Below are 8,435 nucleotides of genomic sequence, written 5' to 3' on the forward strand. Positions count from 1 at the left end.
AGGCTGTGCTTTCAAGCTCTTCCCAGTGGAAAATTTAAGGAAAGTACATCATTACTTAGGGAAGTTATTTTTAAAGTCCAGTAAAGCAAGAGGCACCTTGCAAAATCTGGGGAATTTCCTGCCCCTTGCAGTTTAAGGCTGCTGCACATCTTACGCTATATCCTTTAGCAATCCACCTCGTTCCAAAACCAGCTCTCACTTGGCTGCAAATCTTCAGAAACGTCATTTTCCCCTTAAACTGCTGCTCAGGCTAAACAGCAGCCCTGTTTCTAAGAAGTTTAGCAGTGGGTTTGTTTGCTTTTAATACTTTTAAGAATTAAACTGAATCAATTCAATTTGATTAGAAAGCAGAAGAATTCAGTGTGCTGCGACAGTGGGGAGCAAAGCCCTGGCTGCTGACATGCACTCTCATGCCTCATCGACCTCTAAAAGACATCCTACATATTTAACTTTTAAGACATGTTAGTCAAACAGACTTGTACCAAATGAATCCAGAAGTAGATATCATAAGCCTGTTAAGAAACCCTGTTTTGATGTTGTTTCAGTAAAATTCATCGCTCACTACATACTCACTAAATTTTGTAAGAGTGCTGACACCAACGGGCTGCAGGCCAGTAGACAAACTTATTGTCTAGCAGTTATGTGGTACTTAAGGATCTATTCTTTGTATCTTCTCCATTCTGTTTTTTTTCCAGGTGTTTTCCCACAGACTTCCATTCTTTTTTTTCCAAAAATTTTACTTACACCTGAACAATGATATAAAAATAAAGCTATGCTATACTTCGAGACATTTAAATGGTAGAGACAGTTCAAGAGGGGTTAAAGTATGCCTTTCTTCTTAGTATTTAAATATGATCTAGAGAGGAGGCACCTGAAATAAATTATTAGAACCTTATTCTCAACATGTCTCCACCTACTCCAGCACTACCTCATCTGTTAAACTCCCATTGCCACTAATATTAATAGCCAGAGATTAACTAGCCAAAGTGAAAGAACTGGTTTGGGCAGGGAGTGATGTGCAGCAACAATGACCAAACACATAAATTCTCAATTTCGAGTTGTGTGGACTCAAATATGGGATTAAAAAACAAGAGGGAAACTTTAGGTCTTTTGGGGCAAAAATTCCTACTGACTTTAGTGAGGATTTTCTCTGATTAAAGTGTTGAATCAACAAGCATATGCTTAAATCCCACTGAAATCTAGAGTGTTTAAATGCTTTGAGGAATCAGGAGTAAGGAAATGAGTAAGGACAGCAGGACTGGCTCAGGAGGATCAGGACAGGAAGCTCTAAACTATAGAATTAATTTCTTTAATGTCGTGCCATCTACCTATCACAGTTTTATAATTCAACATTTCCAGTTTTAAGCAGTTTACAATAATAAAAGTTAAACTGGGACTCTCAGTTTAAACACTGGCCTCATTATTCTCTGATGTCATTCACAACAGCCTGAAGTAGAAAGTCAGGTCAGTACTCTTTTAAACACAAACACAAAAACATTTAACTTATTTTTTTAAAAGCTAAGGATTTTATGGTCTCACAGAAGATATTTGGAGGGCAGAAAATATATTTTTTTTGCTGCAGAATGAAGACTTATAAGTATATATATTATTAAGAAATAGCAGTCCCTCACTTTTTACCAGACTAATTTTGAGCACAGTTTGTTTTTCACATATTTACTTATATGTGATTTTGAAGAGTTTTAAGGTGCTGAATAAACTGTGGGACTTAAGTGCAAGGCAAACAAACCAGCCTTCCCATGGCAAACAAAAATCAAGTTACAGAGGACCAGCCCTGCTGCAACCTTTGCGGAGCGCATCAGTCTTTAGGGCAAAGGTCAGCTGGTGACAGAGCAGCAGCCCGTTCCAGTTGGGGAGATAGCAAAGAACCTGAACAGCGGCTCCTCCCTTCCTCTTGCAGAAGTCTTCAGCATCGCTGAAGGATAGTTAAGCCACAGGGAAAGGGATAATTATCAGTATACATATGTGAAATAAATTAGTCTTTCTAGTGTTAAAATATTGTAGGAAAAGTCTGATGGAAGGTAAATTAAAGTCCAGATCCTGCATTTTGTCTGTAATGAGGACTAGAACCCCTCCTGAACAGAAAGCACTTACACTACAGTGTAGTGAAGCTCCCGCAAAAGACTTACAGGTATCAATGTCCAACTGTAGGCACTTGCACTGATAAAAGACTCCAGGTTCAACTCGGCGAGAGAAAGAGAAGCCAGTCAGTAGCCAATTAAAAATATCTCTAAATTAGCAAATAGGAAAGACTGCAGTATGTCTTGATTCCCCCTTTTCTCCACCTGCACCCCGAGTGTTGCCGTTCAGTAACCCAAGGCTGCAAGGCAGGAGTCCCTGTTGGCTCTGGAGCCAGGCTCTGGATCCTCAGGTGAAGGGAGGCATCAACACTTCTGCTTGCAGAGAACTGCCAGAGGTTTCCTTTTAGAACACAACCAAAGGGCTCATGGTGGCCACCTTAATACCATGCACTTCAAGCCCTCACCCAGGCAGAGGGAGATCTGGATTTCAACCTCTTTTGGCATGAGGAAGTCCAAGCTCAGAATTTTTAAGGTCCTCAACTACTAGGGCTGGTGTCATGTGCCCTGAGTTAATTTGCCACTGTCCTAGGAAGCTTATTTCTGCATCACAGTGTCAGGACACTGTAGAAACTCAGCAACCACTTTTTCCCAGAGATGTGGCTGCCTGCACTCAAGGCCAGCTCTGCTGTGACCTTGGATCAGACAGCTGAGGGAAGAGCTGGGTGGGACAGAGCTTCCAGGCACCTCAGTGGAAGCCTCATCCTCTTGGCTTGGGAGCTGTGTTTCAGCCCCAGCTGTTGCCCCTGCTTCTGGCTGGAGCTGCATAGACAGCATGCCTGTGCCTGGCCTTGAACCCTGCTGATCCTGAGCCTGACCTCAGACTCAATCTGTCTCATCACTACAGACTGGTCTGGTGATCTGGACTCGTTGAATGTGGTCATTTGTCACCAGACCTGCTTTGATGTTCTGGTGAGGTTCTGCGGGACAGGGCGGTGTTGGGGAGGGCACTGCCCCACCAGACTCACTGCACCCCCAGCTCCCAGCTCAGCCCATTTTACGGAGCAGCCTCCTCTTACTGCTGCCTGACACACAGCATGTGGTAAAAAGATAGTTATGTTTATGCTAGATTTGCCCATGTTGCCTGTTTTAGTTTAATCAACTTGCTGTATCTGACTGTTCCTGTTTCCAAAGGACGAGTGATATGTTGCGTTATATGTGTGCTACAGCCTGTTGTGAGGCTTAATTCAAAAAGCGATGCCAAAATAGATAATTTACAATTTGCATCATAAAATGTATTTAGCGATAAGTAGTAAAGAAAATACTTGAGGTTGAATACCAAAAGTGAGTTTAGGCATCAAAGCAACAAGCTTTGCAATGCTTGAATTTTCTTTGGTCCTCAGAAAAGAAACATGGGATGCTGGAGATGCACAGTAAGGATCAGAGTGAGGCTCAGGAAACTCAACACTGTGTGTGTGACACCATCCAGGCCTATGAGAGAGGGAAACAAAGAGGATTCGTGTGCTTAAGTCTCATATCTCTATTACAATTTATGTACTCCCCTGGAGATTCACTGCCTTAAAGCTCTCCTTTGAAGGCTGGTGTCTAAACTCCCTTTCTCTAAATCACATATGGATTGCTGTTTTTTTTTAAACCCAGTAGAAGAGAAAAGGGTTACTGAGGTGCTAGTTCTCTTTTCAAGCAATATATGAGTTGTTCATATACACAAGTAGCAATTAAGATTTAAGTTTCAAATTCACCCAATGTTTTGTTTAGCACTATGCCCCCGTACTTCTAGAACTGCAAGACAAAAACACACAGCTTACATACATAGTTCTCATACACAGTTTACATACAAAAGCTTAGAAGTCATCTGGGTAATTGTATCTCAGAAGCTGTTTCCCTATGTAGAAAATAACATTTTACTATAGTAGTTGGAGAATGAATTTGTCTCTACAGCTTCTTGGTTAGGGCCTTTAGGAGGGAGGGGAAAACTCTGGGGCATGTTCCAAGTGCCAAAGATTGTTTATTACTTTTATCTAGTGACTGCCTGGCTAATATGAAATATTGAAGTAATCTTGGATTTAGGCATGCAAATTCTTCAGCAATCCTATTTTAAATGCTTTTACTGATTCTAATTGCTTTTTTGTCCTTATTATTTGTAGACAATTCTGTAGTCATACTGCAAGGTGCTCTGTTAGTTACCCAGCACTGGTTTTACATATATAAGAACTAAATTTTGCCTATAGACATGCTTTTGTGATTTTTTTGATGCTCACATCTCTTGTCCTGAAAACAAATTCCTTTAAAGTGTAACAGTTCCCTTCCCTTATGGTTGGACTAGATGATCTTCAAGGTCTTTGACAACCTAGATGATTCTGTGATACATGCAGGAGTACAGCAGTACCAGGCTACAGGATGTTCTGGTTTTCTCTGGACAGTGATTAGGGGTTTTGTAGGAGGTCTAGATGGTGTAGGCTTGATTCAGTTGCCTGAACTTGGTGTCTGCTGCTATTTAAGATCCCTCAAGGGACTGGAACATTTTCATGGGGCTATCAGATATGACACAAGAGCTAGAAAAGACCTATGGTCCTCCAGATTGGTGGCTGGAGGTCAGGTGGATATTTCAAATGGTGCTAGACCTCGACGTGAGAGCTGAGACCTGGGGATGTGTTTCAACTTCAGAGTCTAATTTTAGATGTCTACTTGTAGACACTTACAGGTCAGCTAAACCTCCATTATCGTCAGGGAAGATCAAGATTTCAATTTAATTGCATAGAGAGGTATTTCAGATGCCCAAGGTACCTTTCAGATTGCCCCAGATACCCCTTTTCTGATTTTCTGGAGTGGCAGCTAGAGGCTGAGTCTATTCTATGTAATGATATATCTTGTCTGAGGTGAATTCAGAGATGAATTCCAGCTGTGGAGGTGCTGGCTGAGTGGCTGAAAAAGCACACCTGTCCCTTCTGCTGTAAATTTACTTACTATCCCTCTTAACTCTGTACACCTTTTCTCCACCTATACTCTTGATAAAGCATCTAAGACTGTTACCTTCCCCACCAGTATTTTGTACATCCCAGTTTAGCCCCACTCCCCCATACCTATAAGCAAATTGCAGCTCTCTCCAGGATCCCAGTTCCTGTGCACCTTCCCTTGCTCCTGCTCACCTTTGGAACGTTGCACCCAGCCTTGGGTTACTTTGTCCCTCCCACTGACCCTCAGGGATCTTTGCATCCTGTACTGCTCTCTGTGCCATATCATTTGTGTCTCACTCATAGCTCCTTCACTATACATACCAAAGCCAGACTGTTGTGGACTTTCATTAAAAATAGTGGGCAGAAATATCACCACTATCTTTTCCACCATTTTTTTTCTTCTCTGAAAAAGCTATATACAACACTATTACTATATTTAAAAGGATACTTTTTGCATATTTTATTTTGGACTACTGAATTACAGATGAGTTATAAGCATATCACTAATGTATACTCTTGGGTGCTTATTCTGTTACTTATTCACCTTGATATGCCATGTCTCTCCTTCTTATCAAATGGAATTTTATAGTTTTCCATTTTTCAGTTATGAAAACCAAAGTTCAGTCAGCACTGAGGGCTTTACAGGGAGTGATACTGCATTTGAGGAGTTTATAGAAGGTTTCAGTGAGGAGTGGCTATCCAGCAGGATATATTTACCAAAAATACTGTTAGTCTGACTTTGGAGAAAAGCGTGTGTGTTGTAATTAGCAAGCAACAAGCAAAGACTTGCCGACAGTTTTGATTTTACACTGGGAGGGATGCTTCAGTGACAAATTTCAATGTAGCTTGGCATGAATGGTTTGAAATTAGGATATTTAGGACCCACAAGACCTTGATTTCTCTCCTGCAGTGCATGTGAGCTGTTTATGAACATGTCTCATCTATGCAAGCTACCCATCAATATACTTTGCTTTGAAAAATCTACCTAGTGAAAATCAGACTGGTTTCAGTTGCTGTAAAAGTCAAAGGCTATGAAGGGTTAAGTCTAACTGCATTTTTTTTTCCCTCATCAAGAGGGTGGGGTTAAGGCAAGAAGGGAAGCTATAAACATGTAAGATTTGGAATGTAGCACTGTTGCCTAACAAGACCTCTGTCTTTGACATTAAATTCAGTCTTTTTTTCAGGGCTGGCAGGCAAAGCAAGTTCTATTGCTCTTAAAAGCTGGGCAAAGATGTCACGTGACTTTTTCTTTCATAAAAATAGCTTTTATTGCAAAATCCAGTTTCCTTTGTCTGATGTTTATACTGGTTAAACAAAGTTTATGAAGTGTTATAAAATAAGGTACCCAAGTGTTGTCTTCTATTCAGTCTGACAACCATCCTTCATTGCATAAATATGAATCTTAACCTAGGCCGTCTGAGAGGCTGGCAATCTAACCCCTGAACCATTCTGGGAGGGTGGAGAAACTCCTGTGTTTTTGGATTTGTTTACCAAAATTATGAGGTCTTTGCTGAACTGCATTATTTGTTCTTTGACCTTTACAAAATGCCTTACGTTTGGGGAGTTATTTTAAACCATTTAGCCTAAATTCCTATGCAGATTTATTCTTGCTATTGTTTTCAATTATGTAAGGAAATCTAGTCTATTCCGTTCTTCCTAGAAAGGGGAGGAAAAGATGGGCTCCACTGTGAATTGCTTCATTTGAGCTTTGGAGAACTGAAGTCAGATCACAAATCTTCTACTGCAGTTTAAGTGAGTAATTTAGCACTAGACCCGCGAAGGACGTAGAAGGTAGCGTTGCTGGGCTGAGACGCCCATTAGGATCCTGATTCTTAGTTACATGTCTGGGCTACCACTTCAAAATGTGAATAGTTACAGAGATACCCCCAAAAGCCCCACTCTAAAAAAAAAAAAGATGCCTAAACTAGCCATCAGGAAACAGTATCCAACAGGAGAAGTTTCATGTGAATTATGAGAACTGAGGTGTGCCCTTGGATTGAAGTCTCCCTGATTTCAGTTGAATACTCTGGCCACTAATTCTAATGTTATTTTTATGCTCTTCAGCCCAACAAGTATTATGCTTCTACACAAAGAGAGACAGTTGCAACAGCAAGACTGACAGAGATCTGTCCTGTACTGCCCTCTGATCTGGAAGTTTTAAATGACAATACATGAGTACACATTTCCCCTATGGGTAAAATCCAGCTTTACCCACACAGATGAAAGGATAAGGGCAACACAGCCACTGACTCTCTTCTCTTGTGCAGGATTCTGTCTACCAGGACAGCTCTGGGAATGCTTTACTGAATTCGGCTTTGGAAGTCGCATAAAAGAGGAAAGTCTATACTTAGAATCCTGATGCTATTTAGGCATAGGATGGATGTTCCACAAAGTCAAGATTAAGATCGCTGTAGCCTTGTCCACAAAAATAAAGAAAACACTGAGGAAAGTATTTTTGGGGGGATTTTTTTTTTCCTTTAAATTTTCCAGCTGACTTTTTTTCTGTTTTCCTCCACAATTATGACTTCTGCAGCAGCCAATAGACTATCAGCCATTTAATTCTAGAGCTAGTACCTCCTGTCATGGAAAAGGCAGAGTAAGAGAGATAGTTGATGCAATTTGACTTGCTCAAAGTGAGATTAAGATTTTGCAAGAAAGCTGGTGATAATGGGTTCCTGCTAAGCATCAGGCACTATGACCTGTCCTTGTTCACCTCTGCCGATTCAACTCCAGGGCAAACTTGTCTAGGGATCTAAGGATAATAAATGCCTGGAAGCAGATTGGCACCCCTGTAACTGTCTGAAGCAAAAGGTTCTTGTTATTCTATTCAACCTAAGAGACAGGCTGTAGCAATCAGGACTAATTGAAGAGTGAGGGTAGCCTTTCAAGGACCTTTCAAGGATATCTGTTTTGGGTGCATTTAGGCAGCAGTGCCTGAAGTCAACAAATACAAGGATCAATTTAGGAAACACCAGTGTTGTCAAAACAAAACTGTCACCTAGTTTGAATAAAAACTTGACATTTCTACGTCTCCTACAGAAGAAACAGGAAATAGGTTTGGAAATAAGTAACAATTTTGGTTTGAGTTCCAGGAATTCTGTGGCTAATTCTTACCTGTTGGTGAATGTGGGGCTTTTTGTCAGTGTTGGAGAAGTCTACAGGGTTTCTAGTAGTCGGGATAGCCCCATGGAGTCTCCCAGGGCAGAGCTAAAAGTGTAAAACTTGGTTGGGTTCCACACCTTATGATAGAGGTCACCAAGTGTTTAGGCTTCTTCTTCAATGCCAGGGTGAAGCCCTCTCTAGAGTTAGAAATTTTAGGCTCTGAGAACAACAATATACAGTCTAGAAATCCAGATCTATCTGCACAAGACATCTGTCTTGAATTCACAAGCCAAGGAAGACCAGGCTCCTGATTACCCTACCA

This window comes from Athene noctua, chromosome 1 (genome assembly GCF_965140245.1).
Source record: "Athene noctua chromosome 1, bAthNoc1.hap1.1, whole genome shotgun sequence".
Classification (NCBI taxonomy): domain Eukaryota; kingdom Metazoa; phylum Chordata; class Aves; order Strigiformes; family Strigidae; genus Athene; species Athene noctua.